Source organism: Octopus bimaculoides, chromosome 29, assembly GCF_046866305.1.
Source record: "Octopus bimaculoides isolate indiv1 chromosome 29, ASM4686630v1, whole genome shotgun sequence".
NCBI classification, from domain to species: Eukaryota; Metazoa; Mollusca; class Cephalopoda; order Octopoda; family Octopodidae; genus Octopus; species Octopus bimaculoides.
Genome location: NC_142956.1, coordinates 14,838,824 through 14,855,167, shown reverse-complemented (window position 1 = coordinate 14,855,167; position 16,344 = coordinate 14,838,824). Strand labels below are relative to the sequence as shown.

The 16,344-nt window shown below is 35.0% G+C and overlaps 2 protein-coding genes across 6 annotated transcripts in view; one reads left to right on the top strand and one right to left on the bottom strand.

Moving 5' to 3' along the window:
• Positions 1-16,344, bottom strand: part of LOC149130356 (uncharacterized) — a 186,457-nt gene that overhangs the window by 37,703 nt on the left and 132,410 nt on the right. The window lies entirely within an intron of this gene.
• Positions 6,276-16,344, top strand: part of LOC106878254 (uncharacterized) — a 67,934-nt gene continuing 57,865 nt past the window's right edge. Inside the window, exons 1-2 of one of the 2 annotated variants that reach the window (XM_089345617.1) lie at positions 6,276-6,487; positions 8,110-8,176. The gene's annotated coding sequence lies outside the window, so the exon portion shown is untranslated. The remainder of the gene's footprint in view (positions 6,488-8,109; positions 8,177-16,344) is intronic. The other variant, XM_089345618.1, reaches the window with a different exon arrangement.

Below are 16,344 nucleotides of genomic sequence, written 5' to 3'. Positions count from 1 at the left end.
ATATATATATATATATATATATATATATATATATATGTACATACATACATACACATGCGTGCGTGCATATACAAATGCATACACATGTGGACACGCACACTCACATAAACTTTTATACGCAATCATATACACACATTTATATTTACACATACATAAACATCTAAACGTTAACTTTTTTTTTTTTTAAAATAAAAATAAAGATAAAAAGTACATCTACACAAATATGCTCCCATACTTATTCACAAGTACATTCATATTTGAACATATAAACAAACCTATGTTTTAATAAATACATTTTTACACAAAAATATCCATACATCCAAAAAATCATACGTAAATGCATATTTATATGTTTTAAAAAAATAATATTGATGAGAGTCAGAACAAGGGTGAGAGTGAAATTATAAATGATAATGCGTATATGTATACAGAAAAATCAGTTAAAACACTTCAATTTATGCAAAACCCTAAATATGTATACACAGACACACATACGCATATATATATATATATATATATATATATATATATATATATATATATATATATATATATATATATATATATATATATATATATATATATATACATATATATACATATACACACACATATATCCACATATACATATATATATACATGTATACACATATATATACATACATATACATATATATACATACATACATATATATTTATATATATACATACATACACACACATGTACACACATACATACATATATACACATTATCTCTCACAGATACACGCGTGTATATAAAAAAACACCCATACCGGTATGTTCATACGTACATAAATTTAGTATGTTGTGGTTGTTACAATGGTTTATCAAGATTTAAAATATACTCTAATTAAGGTTAATAAATTACGAAAATATAGATAAATAATTGGAATCGTAAGTAATTTTAATCTTCTAACATTCGAGGGAAAAACTAATGTGATTTATTAGAATTATTTTAAGTATTTACTTATTACGGGTACATATGATAGCGTTTTATAAACACCTTTATTTTTATATTTATTTAAATGCAGAATATGTATGTTTTTGCCAATGTTTGCATTTGTAAGAATGTTCAATGGCATTATTAACTAGACAATTCCTTGAAAATAAAATAAAAAGAAATTCTGTTACACATAAATCACAGAATTGTCCACCCTTTTCATATGGCTTAGAAATAGAAAGAATAAGCCAGTCTAGTTTAAATTTAATGTTATTATCTTTAAGATCCCAAATTAGTTTGCTAAGGCTCGTGGTATTACGTTTGCTTCTATCTCTAAAGGATGAAAAATGGTTAGAAATTCTAGTGGATAAAGGTGTAGAGGAAGAACCTACGTAAAAGTAATTATTTTGGGAGGTACTAACTTGACATTGGTAGATAGTGTTTCTGAGTCTCACATTTTCACTTAAAAAACTGATTCTTTTGGAATTGACTTCTGAAATAATGATTTTGTTGTTATGACTATTACTATTATGTGTCGTGTTATTAATATTGTTCCCTATATTATTATTTTTATTGTTATTATTGTTATTTTGGTAAGGGTTAATAACGTTTGGTTCAATGATATTACTGTTTGAACTCTCTAGTGGATGCAAAAGCCTCGTATTGTGTGCAGATATTATCTGCGAAATGTTCTTCATGTTAGAGAAACCGAATCTAACTTTGTGTGTATTTATGGCTTGGGAGTAATGAGAGTGTTTAGGAAAGTTCTTATTTATAGCGTTTTGGAACTGGGATACCAAGTTTGTTTTTACATTATTACTGTAAGGAAGAACTACCCAGATATATTTATTAGGTTCTGGTTTAGAATGTTTACCGGTATTGTTTATAAATAGTCTTCGTTTATTGTTATCATTGGGACAAGGTTTTATTTGACTTTTATTTCCCTTATTTCGTGGAAGGATGTTAATCATCTTACTATCGTTAGGTAATTTATGGTTGTAGTTATCTTCGTATTTATTGTTATTATTTAAATTAAAAGCTTTATCATTATAATTATTGCTATTTAGAATATTATTATTAGTATTGTTATTACTCATATCGGTTTCATAATTAGAATCTATATAATTAACCTTTTCTCTGTAACCTGCTTTTGATAAAGCTAAGTTGTAAAATTCAGCCTCCTTATTGAAAATGCATTCGTTCGCAGAAAGATTGGATAGTCTAAGAAAAATATTTTTGACCAAATTTCTCGTTACTGAGTTTGGATAATTGCTGGATTTACCGATATATTTTAGGTTAGTGGAGGGTTTATGATACGGGAAAAATGTTTTAGTGTGTAGATCTAAAGTGACGTCCAAGAAGTTAGCTATAGATGTTTCATCTTCAAATACTATACTAAAGCCCATTCTGCTAAAAAAACCTAGCTAATTTATTTTTAACTTTTTGTATTTTTTGATTTGTGGTGTTCTCTAAGTATAATAGACAGTCGTCTCTGTATAGACCACCCTTAACATTTGGGAATTGGTCTTCTAGTTCGTATAGAATGAATGTGCATATTAAGTCAGCAATTTGAGCTGAATCGGAACTACCCATCGGAACGTCGAATCCTTCTGGTGTGTCCTTGCGTATCCATAGTTTTTTTTATTAAACTTAATTATGGAATTTCTAGCTGCTTTAATGACTTTAAACTCGTCTCTAGGCATACCCGCCTTCTTGTGAGCAAACCAAAGTGCTTTATTTAAAATAATGGGGTTAATTGAGGGATAGAAATTAGAAATGTCAAATTGGATAAATTTGGCATTGTTTTTGTTGTTAATATTGCGAAACCAGTCAACTACCTGCAAAGAGTTAGACCATAAACTAAGTTTTAATTTGTTAACTAAAGTGGGAATGTATTTATCAAGTATATTTTTACTAAGGATACCAATATCTGATTTGGATGGACAAATCAGGCGTAATTTAGGGTTATTCCAAAAGTTTGTCTTATGGTCTTTTAAAACGAAATAAGGTTGTTTTGGGTTTAAGGGCTCAGTTCTTTTTTGTAAATCATATTCCTCCATAATTTTTTTCACTTCAAGGTTAGCATTCCTAAGTGTTGTTTTACTTGCGATTCGGTAGTTTTTTTCTATTTCTCTTTTTAGGAGATCATTGTAATGTTCCTTAGGTAATCTATACATATTTCCTGTTTTGTCAGACTTGACTAGTAATCCGTTAATGTTATTTATTTCCTTCGTTAAGTTGTTTAGGTATCTGAGGTGGTTATTTCTTAATGGTGATTTCTGAAACTTCACATTTTTCACTATTGACCATAGTTCTTCTTCGAATTGCTTAAGTTTTGGGTTAATTGGTGGGTAGTTCTTAGATTTGAAAAATGTTTTAAAATCCGAATATTGGTCCTTGTTTTTTTGTAGGTCATTCTTGTTATCGAAGAAGTATGTTATCCATCTCACTCGGTTTATAAAAGAGTTTGTCTTACTGATAAGCTGCTTAAGGAATGTATTTTTGGGTGGAATGGGTATGTCCTTAAGTGATGCGTTGATGTTGAATAACTCCATATTTGGGATCTATTAAGGTAGCAGGTTTAATTATGGACCTGTTCAAAATATATAATTATGTGTATTTCTTCTATCTTAATGAATAAAAATTCTTCTGATAGAATAAATGGGTTAATAGAAACCAATGTAGCAAAGAACACAAAATAACTGTGGTTAGCTCCTGTTTTTAAGGCAGGAACTCCTTGAAATTTTGGGTATTTGAGTATATTTAAGAATTTAAGGATTGGAGAAAACGCATGTTATAATTGCATACTTTATTCCTACATATGTTTCACAGGATTACAACCTGTGTGATCCATAGGGATCTTTGATATTAAAACTGTAACCTTCTCATCAGGGAAAGCATGGGAATCATCTTAAACGTAAGACATTATGACCGATTATGAAAACAATAGATGGATAAGGTTATGACTTGATTCATTTGAAAAAAACCGTTATGTGTGTGTGTGTGTGTGTGTGTGTGTGTGTGTGTGTGTGTGTGTGTGTGTGTGTGTGTGTGTGTGTGTATATATATATATATATATATATATGAAATATATGGATGCATGTATGTATGCACACATTTTTCTTTTATATAAACTTAAAAGAAACATATCGAAATTAAAAGAAAGACTATTTATATAACTGTGTTAAATCAAGTGAATTGACAACAATTTCTATGCATATTTTTAATGTTTGCAAATATGTGCCACACCCATCCAGGCATTGAAACTGTCAATTGTTTGAGATATCCAATTCACCACTCTCGCTCTTTCTTTCTATATCTCTCTCTTTATCTTTCTCTCTCTCTGTCTCTCTCTCTCTCTGTCTCTCTCTCTCTCTCTCTCTCTCTCTCTCTCTCTCTCTCTCTCTCTCTCTCTCTCTCTCTCTCTCTCTCTCTCTCTCACACACACACACACACACACACACATGCACTCTCGCTCTGTCTCGTGGACCTGTAATCAATACATCGCATCACAAGTAGGAGGCTATGCATTTGCGATCCAACAGAAAGAGACATATTATTCCTCGTTTTCTCCCCAATATTCTGAGTCTGTCACGACACTACACTCTGGGTCACACTGACCCAAGAGACATGTGTATGTGGGTGTGTGGATACATATGTATATGTTTGTGTGATCTAGTGAATTGGATATCTCAAACAATTGACAGTTTCAATGCCTGGATGGGTGTGGCACATATTTGCAAACATTAAAAATATGCATAGACATTGTTGTCAATTCACTTGATTTAACACAGTTATATAAATAGTCTTTCTTTTAATTTCGATATGTTTCTTTTAAGTTTATATAAAAGAAAAATGCGTGCATACATACATACATACATACATATATTTCATATATATATATATATATATATATAATAATATTAAGGACAAAATCCAAAATTACAAGTAAAAACCCAATTAAAATCAATTTATAAAAAATTAAAATTAAATTGAGCTTTACAGAGTAAAATATATATAAGTATATAGTTTTAGGGAAAAGAACCGAGGTTCATGAACTCATCGATGAAAATCCACTATCACATATAGAAAAATTAATAATTAAAAGCACAATAAATGAGTATAATATAGAACAAAGTAAATATCATAAGATAAAGATATAGTAGAAGACATTTGCCCAAGGTGCCACGCAGTGGGATTGAACCCGGAACCATGTGGTTGGTAAGCAGGCTACTTACCACACAGCCACTCTTGCGCCTTTGCTTAGAAAGAGAAAATTAATCTAGGCGTGACTTTTGGCTTTCTTGCGGGAAGGAATACAACTAATGTTGAGACAAGAGCAGAAATATCTGGCCCTATTTCTGACACATGTTTTGGTTCGTAGCTCTGTGATCCCTTTGATTCATGGATAAAGGTCCCACGAACTAGTGAATGACGGGAATACCACTCTCGTTCTTTCCCAGGTTCGAAATTTTCCCAAGACCTGATGAAATTGGAGAGTATATCTGCCGAAACGTTGTGTTAACAACAAACAGGATGAGGACAAATATCCGTCAAATGTAAATAATGTAAATAATGTACATAATTCCTCATCTCTTAAATATAGAACTGTATTAAATATAGAACTATATTAAATATAGAACTATATATACATACATTCATACAGGTATACACATATATATACATATATACATATATATATATATGCATATATATAAATATATACATACATACATATATACGTACATACATACACGCACACATACATACAAGCATACATACATACAAGCATACATGCATACATACATACATACATATATATATATATATATATGTATATTATTATTGGCACTCCATCGCTTACGTCGTCGAGGGTTCCAGTTGACCCGATCAATGGAACAGCCTACTCGTGAAATTAACGTGCAAGTGGCTGAGAACTCCACAGACACGTGTACCCTTAACGTAGTTCTCGGGGATATTCAGCGTGACACAGAGTGTGACAAGGCTGACCCTTTGAATTACAGGCACAACAGAAACAGGAAGTAAGAGTGAGAGAAAGTTGTGGTGAAAGAGTACAACAGGGTTCGCCACCATCCCCTGCCGGAGCCTCGTGGAGCTTTAAGTGTTTTCGCTCAATAAACATTCACAACGCCCGATATGGGAATGGAAACCGCGATCCTATGACCGCGAGTCCGCTGCCCTAACCACTAGGCCATTGCGCCTCCACTATATATACGCCCGCAAACACACACACACGCACACACACACACACACACACACACACACACACACACACACACACATAAGCAAATAATGTGTGTCAAAAGAGATATGGTTAGAGGAGAAATCGTGAGAAAAAAAATATGCATCTTAAAAGGGCATTAGTAAGTTTTTGATGCGTGAGGAAAAGTTAAATCAGGTTGACGTCAGTTTATAGTTAAATACATTATAAAAACAGGAACTAAAGTGCACCGTCACACTAAATGTAAAATATATGACCAGCTGAATAGTGCCTTTTATCTCAGGTAAATCTCCAATTTTTCTCACTCCATTCTCTCTTAGTAGTCACAGTAGGTCTCTCAGACTTTTGTTGTACAAATATGTAATATTCTGACCCGACGATGTCGGTTTCTTGTTTGTCTTATTGTTTGATATATTATGCGTAAACTTACATCATGCATATATATATTCTCCCAAAGAGCCTGAGGAACCTGCACAAAGTAGATGTAGGAGTTTTTAAATCAAAGCTGGACCTCTTCCTGTCGAGAGTCCCAGATGAACCTACCGCACGGCAGGAGGTGCAAATGAGGGTTGCTAAATCAAACTCCATTCTTCACCAAGTGCCACATATTGTAAGAGGCTCCCTGTAATAACAGTGTAGCAACACGGTGGTGCATCAGCATGGCCGCAGCTCTAAGCTGAAACTATAATATATATATATATATATATATATATATATATATATATATATATATACATGTGGCTTTATCTTTCTCTCTATCTCTCTCTCTCTCTCTCTCTCTCTCTATATATATATATATATATATATCTCTCTCTCTCTGTCTCACACATGCACTGTCGCTCTATCTCGTGGACCTGTAATCAATACATCGCATCACAAGTAGGAGGCTATGCATTTGCGATCCAACAGAAAGAGACATATTATTCCTCGTTTTCTCCCCAATATTCTGAGTCTGTCACGACACTACACTCTGGGTCACACTGACCCAAGAGACATGTGTATGTGGGTGTGTGGATACATATGTATATGTTTGTGTGATCTAGTGAATTGGATATCTCAAACAAATGACAGTTTCAATGCCTGGATGGGCGTGGAACATATTTGCAAGCATTAGAAATAGGTGTAGAAATTGTTGTCAATTCACTTGATTTAACACAGATATATAAAAAGTCATTCTTTTAATTTCGATATGTTTCTTTTAAGTTTATATAAAAGAAAAATGTGTGCATACATACATACATACATACATGCATCCATATATTTCATATATATATATATATATATAATAATATTAGGGACAAAATCCAAAATTACAGGTAAAAACTCAATTAAAATCAATTTATAAAAAATTAAAATTAAATTGAGCTCTACAGAGTTAAATATATATAAGTATATAGTTTTAGGGAAAAGAACCAAGGTTCATGAACTCATCATAAGATAAAGATAAAGATACTATCTTTATCTTATGATATTTACTTTGTTTTATATTATACTCATTTATTGTGCTTTTAATTATTAATTTTTGTATATGTGACAGTGGATTTTCATCGATGAGTTTATGAACCTTGTTTTTTTCCCTAAAACTATATGTGTGTGTGTGTGCGTGTATATATATATATATATATTTATATATGCTATATATATATGTATGTATGCATGTATGCTTGTATATATGTGTGCGTGTATGCATGTATGTATACACACACACACACACACACACACACACACATATATATATATATAAGCAAATAAGGTGTGTGAAAGCAAATAAGTTAGAAGTGAAACCGTGAGAAAAATATATGCGTCATAAAAGGTGCTAGTAAGTTTGATGCATAAAGAAAAGTTAAATCTGGTTCGCGGTAGTTTATAGTTAAATACATTATAATAACCTTTTTTTTTTAACAGAAACGAAAGCGCGCCATCACAGTAAATGTAAAATATATGACCAGCTGAATAGTGCCTTTTATTTCAGGTAAGTCTCCAATTTTTTTCTCACTCCGATCTTGTCTTATGTCACAATTTTGAAAATAGATGTCTTCTATTACGATTGACATGTTTATATATCCACTCCTCCAAAATTTCAGGCCTCATACCTTTAGTAGAAATGGTTATTTATTATTATTATTATTATTATTATTATTATTCAGTAGTTTTATTTTTATAACGTGCTTTCACTTCACTACCGAGCGCAGCTCTGTGCGCCTTGGGTATGTGCTGTGGTTTGCTGTGGTGCTCTTATGTTTACTGTATTGAAAGTGTTTTGCGTAGGATGTGTGCAGTACCCAGTAGTGCAATTTTCTGTATGTTATATATATTTGTAAGTCCTGCTATTTTTGTTATGTATTTGTCTGAATATTTTTTTATTATACCTAAGGCACCTACTATGATAGGAATTGTTTCTGTTTTTAGATTCCACATTCGAGTTATCTCTATTTCCAGGTCTTTGTATTTTGAAAGTTTTTCCATTTCTTTTAGAGAAACGTTGTCATCTGCTGGTATTCATACATCAATTAGAAAGCATTTTTTTTCTTCGTGATCTTTGACAACTATATCTGGTCTATTTGCCTTAATTTCTCTATCTGTGTGTATTGGCATATCCCAGAGTATGGTTGCTTTCTCGTTTTCTGTGACCTTTTCTGGCGTGTGTTTATACCATCTTTTTTCTGTTGTTATTCCATAATGTTGGCATAGCTTCCAGTGTATATAGGTCCCAGCTCTGTCGTGTCTGTGGATATATTCCTTCTTAGCCAGGACTGGGCAGCCAGAGATAATATGATTTATTGTTTCTTGTCGATCTCCACATATTCTACATATTATTATTATTATTATTATTATTGAGTGAGAGAGCAGGGCGTGCCATAAAAGTGATACTGGTGTAAAATATACGAAGCCCATTATACCCATCATGACTACTCGTCTGATAAGGGTACACCAGGCACATACAACACAACCATATGTGCACGACATGGTGATCTCATATCAAGATAAACAGCGCATGACCTCGCAGGTGGGGCCCAGTTAGAATTTTCTTCAGGTCGGGTAGCCCATTCCGTCCATGAATAAAGTTTGTTTAAGGATGTTGAGCAAAACGCCCATGTTTCCAAAGGTGAATTATTCAAACCCCAAAGAATTCCTCTCAACACATGGCTATGATGCTCCCCCACTACTTCTGCTCATGATCAGAGATGCACATATCGTCAGCCACAAAGGGACATGCTCAACTGGCTAAGGTCAAACAACTGACAAGCAAATCTGTGGTATTAAGCAGAATATTATTTTTGTTATTATTATTATTATTATTATTATTATTATTATTATTATTATTATTATTATTATTATTATTATTATTTTATGTTTGACTTTTGTTTTGCATTTGTACAAGTTGGATCCAAGTCTCACCCAGAGACCTCAAGAGACAACAAGTTAGAAGTTCATGTAGGTGTTATGCCTAGGGTACCATATATTTGGATTTGTACAGTTTTGTTCAAGTGAATGTTTAAGAAACCATAAGAAAATTATGTGTTTGCTTTAAAATTTGAGATCACATAGACAGTATTTTACGTAGGATATGGGAAGTTCCCATGAACACTATCTTTTGAACTTCAGCCATTTTGGGGTTTCCTGGTATCTGAGCTAGGTAGTAATCAGCCCGTTTCGCTGTCATTCCCAGGGCACCTATGACAATAGGTATTGTTTTCGTCTTCAGATTCCACATTTTGCTAATTTCTATTTCAAGATCTTTATATTTGCTCAGTTTTTGGTAGGTCTTGACAGATACGTTTATATCGATTGGGACAGTCATATCAATGAGGAGGCATTATTATTATTATTATTATTATTTTATGTTTGACTTTTGTTTTGCATTTGTACAAGTTGGATCCAAGTCTCACCCAGAGACCTCAAGAGACAACAAGTTAGAAGTTCATGTAGGTGTTATGCCTAGGGTACCATATATTTGGATTTGTACAGTTTTGTTCAAGTGAATGTTTAAGAAACCATAAGAAAATTATGTTTGCTTTAAAATTTGAGATCACATAGACAGTATTTTACGTAGGATATGGGCAGTTCCCATGAGCACTATCTTTTGGACTTCAGCCATTTTGGGGTTTCCTGGTATCTGAGCTAGGTAGTAATCAGCCCGTTTCGCTGTCATTCCCAGGGCACCTATGACAATAGGTATTGTTTTCGTCTTCAGATTCCACATTTTGCTAATTTCTATTTCAAGATCTTTATATTTGCTCAGTTTTTGGTAGGTCTTGACAGATACGTTTATATCAATTGGGACAGTCATATCAATGAGGAGGCATGATTTTTGTCTGAAGTCTTTCAGTATGATGTCTGGCCTATTTGCGTCTATCTTTCTGTCAGTTTGAATGGTGAAGTTCCAGAGGAGTGCAATGTGATCATTTTCAAGTACTGGGGGTGGTTTGTGTTCCCACCAGTTTTTATCATGGGGCAAGTCCAGGTTTTTGCATATTACCCAGTGAATATATTGTGCAGCTCTATCATGCCTGTTGAGATACTCTGTAGGCGCAAGCAGACTGCACATGGAGACAACATGATCGATGGTCTCATTTTGTTGTTGGCATATACGACATAATGGGGAGCTGCCGTTCTTTAATATGTTGGCCTGGTAGTTCTTTGTAGGTAGGCATTGATCTTGGGCTGCTATGATAAACCCCTCTGTTTCTGATTTCAATCCAGAGGCCATTAACCATTGGTGGGTAAGGGCTTTGTCAATATCTGCATTATTCGCTCTCTTTGGGTATTTGCCATTGAGAGGTTTTCCATGCCATTTTTCAGTCATAATAGCTAAGGCAGCAATTTTAGCACGGGTTTTCAAGCGCTTAGCTTTTTCTGTAGGTGTTTCTAGTTCGTCTAATTCTTGAATTTGTTGCAATTGGAATTCACTTAGATATTCCTTTGCCTGTTTTGTTACTGAGTAAGATGCTTTCTTGCTTTCATATTTTAAGACAAGTTTTAGCATCCAGTCCTCAGAGTTTTTCATATAGGTGTCTAGGCCAATTGTGGCTACCTTCATTGATAATGCCAGCTGTAGTAGTCCTCGACCTCCCTCTTTTCTTGGCAGATAAAGACGTTCTATATCTGCCTTAGGGTGGTGCATTCTATGCATTGTCAACAGTTTTCGTATTTTTCTGTCAACATTACATATTTCAGTAATTGACCAGTTAACGATGTTGAAACTGTAAGTCACGACTGGTATGGCTAGAGCATTGATCGCTTCGATCCTGTTTCTCGCGTTCAGCTCTGTCTTCAGTATTGCTCTCACCCTGCGATAACATTCTCTTCTGATCCTTTCCCTCATCACTGAGTGCTTGATATTGTCCCCTTCAATTACCCCTAGGTATTTGTAGCTCTCCGCTGGTTCTAACTCTTTTATGACATTTTGCTGGTCAAGGTTCACATTAGATGTATTTGTCATTTTTCCTTTGATAAAGATAGCTTTTGCACATTTATCAAGGCCAAATTGCATCCTGATGTCATCACTGAATTGTTTAACAATCGCTAGTAGGCCTTTGAGTTGTTGGTCATTTTTTGCAAAGAGCTTTAAATCATCCATGTAAATGAGATGATTTATATTTTTTATCAAATATTTTATAACCATACTGTGCATCATTGAGCAATTTTGAGAGCGGTATTAGGGCTAGACAGAAGAGGAGTGGTGATAGTGAGTCACCCTGGAAAATGCCACATGAAATTCTTACATCTCCAGCATTTAGAGATTCATTGTCATTGTTCAACATCAGTGTGGTTCTCCATGATCTCATACTTACAGATAAAAAGTTTCGCAGAGTAGGAGCTATTTTATACATTTCCAGACATTTCCTAATCCAGCTATGTGGTAGGCTATCAAAGGCCTTTTTATAGTCTATCCAGGCTATTGACAAGTTTTTGTGTCGCTTGTGACAATCTTCTAAGATCATCTTATTGATGAGTAGCTGATCTTTACAACCATAAGATCCACGTTTACATCCCTTTTGCTCATTAGGGAATATGCTACTTTCTATTAAAAAACTATAGGTGTACTCGGTTAGGACAGATGTTAGCGTCTTATACATTGTTGTTAAGCAGGTTATGGGGCGATAATTTTTTGGTTCGTTTGTTTCCTCATTTTTTGGAAGCAGGAATGTTAAACCATTAACTAGCCAAGAGGGCATCAAACTAGGATTTTGCAAAACATCGTTGTAAAGTTTTGTTAGCAGTTCATGGCTTTCTGGGAAGGCATTCAACCAGAAGTTAGGAATTTTATCCTTTCCTGGAGACTTCCATTTGCTTGACCTCCTGAGAGCAGATCTTATATCTTCTACCCTGACCCCCTCCCACTTTTGCTCCTCTAAGGAGTCTAGGTCTGTAGCTATTCTATCAATCCAAGGGGCCTTTTCATTGTGTGTTTTATCTTCTGCCCAGATTTTATTCCAAAATTCTTGCACTTCTTCTTTTGATGGGACAGACTTTATTATTATTATTATTATTATTATTATTATTATTATTATTATTATTATTATTATTATTATTATTCACTTCACTACCGAGCGCAGCTCTGTGTGCTTTGGATATGCGCTGTAGTTTGCTGTGATGCTCTTATGGTTACTCTATTGAAATTGTTTTATGTAGGATGTGTGCAGTACCTAACAGTGCTATTTTCTGTATGTTATATATATCTGTTAGTCCTGGAGTTTTTATTATGTATTTGTCTGAATATTTGTTATCATACCTAATGCGCCCACTATGATAGGAAACATTATTATTATTATTACTATTATTATTATTATCACTACTACTACTACTACTACTACTACTACTACTACTACTGAGGTGGTGAGCTGCCAGAATTGTTAACATGCTGGACGAAATGCTTAGAGGTATTTCACCCGTTGCTACGTTCTGAGGTAAAGTCGACGACTGAGTTCAAATTCCGCCGAAGTCCATTTGCCTTTCATCTTTTCGGGGTCGAAAAATTAAGTACCAGAGAAACACTTGGGTCGATTTAATCGACTAGTACTACCCATCCACCTAAAAAAATTCAGGTTTTGTGCCTTTTTCAGAAAGGATTATTTCATTTTCGCACAGGAGATTAGACTGTTAGGGAGAAAAATCCCTAACATCGGGCTGCAATAAGTAACCTTATATGCCAAGAACCTTCCTAAGTATCCTAGCTGTCCCTAATAATACTGTTTTCTGGAGCTGCACTAAACTAGGTTTTATGCCTATTTCCTCTATTTATTTGTTGAAACCTTTAGCGATAGTTCGTAATGCATTTGGAGTTATAGGTATACATTTTACCCGCACTTTCCCGAGCCTCTGTAACTCAATGGCTAGGTCCTGGTATTTTGCTATGTTCTATGTAGTTTTCATATTGACTTTCCCATCATTGGGTATTGTGAAGTCAATTACCTGGCACTTACTGTTCTCTTTATCTACTAATACTAAATGAGGCCTTGTAGTTTCTATTAATCTATCAGCCTGAATGTTAAAATCTCACATTTTGTATTTTTTTATTTTCTAGCACTTTGCTAGATTCATGTTCATACCACTTAGCAAATTCTAGCTATCTACATAACTTCCACTGGATTATTCTACCACGGTTATCACGAGTAACACTTTTCCCCTTTGATTTACGTAACCTACATTGTCGTAAGCTTTTATCCCAATAGTCCTCAGGTTTTGTGCTACTACTAGCAACATTTCTGTTTCCCTTTTGCAACTACAACCATGTCTCACTATTACTGTTTTCTTCCATTATCCGTGCAAAACCCTCTCTTGCCAGTCAGATAATTTTTCCCCCCAGCCTTTTAATCCCCTTTGCCTTTTGGTTTCGCTATCTCCTACTATTACTCTTGCAGGTTTTTATAAAATTTCATCACTATTATCGGTGGTGCACCAGCATGACCGCAACCACTTGGCTGAAACACATAAATAAATAAATAAATAAATAAATAATCTACATAGGAGGCTACATTTACTCAAGCTAACATCTCACAGTCTTCTTCTTCTTCTTCTTCTTCTCAATTTTCTTCTTCTTTGTCTTTTGCTTATTGTTGTTATTGTTGCCATTAATCCACGTGGAGGCACGTGCGTAGTAGATAGGTTGTCGCACTCAAGATCTTAAGATTGTGGTTTCGCTTCCTGGACCGGGCGATGCATTGTGTTCTTTAGCAAAACACTTCATTTCACGTTGCTCCTGACCACTCAGGTGACAGAAATGAGTTATCCTGTGACGGACAGGTGTCCCATCCAGCTATGACTCGGGGAGTAACTTTGTTTCTTTGATCATTAATTTATGCATAACAGATTTATGTTTCCCTAGCAATATCACAAGGAGGTTGTTTAGTTCAGCTATACCTACTTATATTTTGACAAAATTAGAAAGAATTATTATTAGACATCACACATGACATCTAAGCTTGAAATATCGCTAGTGAGTTTTCTCTAAATTTACGTTCTTTATACTATTTCCGACAACTGAAATTATAACTTTTGTTCTGCGGATGCATCAAGGTTTCTGCTGAAGAAGATTTTCGGATCTTGTTCAAAACGGGGGCCACATTTTTCATTAATGTTTTACGTAGTGTTTTTGGTACCGAAAGACTTTCAAACTTCGTATACTTATCTATTTTGTGTTATAGAACAGAAAAAAAAATTTGTATTCGGATTTATTTCATGTAAAAAATTGTCTTATTTCGATAATTTCAACCAATCACTGACAAGTATTCAGCTGTTTACATTTACTCCTTTGGCTGATTAAGCGGTGTAAAGCGTATTTAATCTCCATTACTTCTGACATTTTGCAGAGGCAACACACGTGTGTTCGTTTTCCCTAACCCTAACCCTAATTGACTTGCTCCTTCCCTCAAAAATCATGCCTTGTGCCTATAATATAAAGGTTTATGAGCTACTGCCAATATGCTTCAGCCATTTTTTGACAAGGTAATAATAATTTTATCACCGCCGAGAATCGTTTGTTTATGTAGTCAGCACTTAATTTTTACGGCTGAATGGACATCAGTCATTGGTTGAAATTACAGAAATACGACAACTTTAACATGAAATAACTTGCGATGTACGTTTGTTTGTTAAGAAGACTAAGAGAAAAAGATGTTTTATATGACACATTCTACCAGTGTCCCAAGTTTCAAAGTGTTTCGTTAAGAAAATACTGATGCCCCCGTTTTGAACAAGATCCACCGTCTTTTCCAGAAGAAAATAAGAGATGTCCCAACTGATCAAATAGTAACCGAAGCAAGGTACGACTGTCATGCGATAAATAATGACGTAGGTGATGTAGGTGATTTGCTTCACAAACGGAGCCCATGCACATTCACCGTCAAGAAATCGCTGCTGGTGTCGCAACCTCAACGCGTGTCTGAGCATCACCAGCCACACCATGCCCAGGCCGCCACGCAGAGGGTAATCCAGCCGATACCTGTCAGACACCTGGAAGTTTCTGAGCAGGTTTTCGAGACCTTACACATCTTTTAGAATGCACTAGCCCTATACAGTCCTTCCGTCCGTCAAATTCTATTTCAGTCTGTCACTAAAGTGCAAGATAGACGTCTGAAGAAATCTGTCTTTCTAGCTATTGTAGAGGCATAAACGGCCACCATTCTGAAGCGCTAACCCTGCTGTTATTCACGTTTAGTACTACTACCACCACCACCACCACCACCACCACCACCACCACCACCATCACTACCATCACCAACATCACAACCACCACTACCAACACCACCACTACCAACACCACCACTACCAACACCACTACAACCACCACCATCACCACCGCCGTCGCCTCCGCCGTCGCCTCCGCCGTCGCCTCCGCCTCCGTCGCCTCCGCCTCCGTCGCCGTCGCCTCCGCCTCCGTCGCCGTCGCCTCCGCCGCCGCCTCCGCCGCCTCCTCCTCCGCCGCCGGAGTGTGAGTGTGAGTGTGTGTGTATGCAAGAGTGATTGATGTTCAGTTTTTATTTGACGTTACCACTAATTAAAGCTATAATCCATAATTACGTTCTCCACATTGAATTATCATTGAATTCAATTTTGTAAGTTTAAATATTAATCTAAAAGTAAAATAAAAGATTTATTCATCTCATGGAACAGGGGGGCAATGCTTGTCCTTTGAAG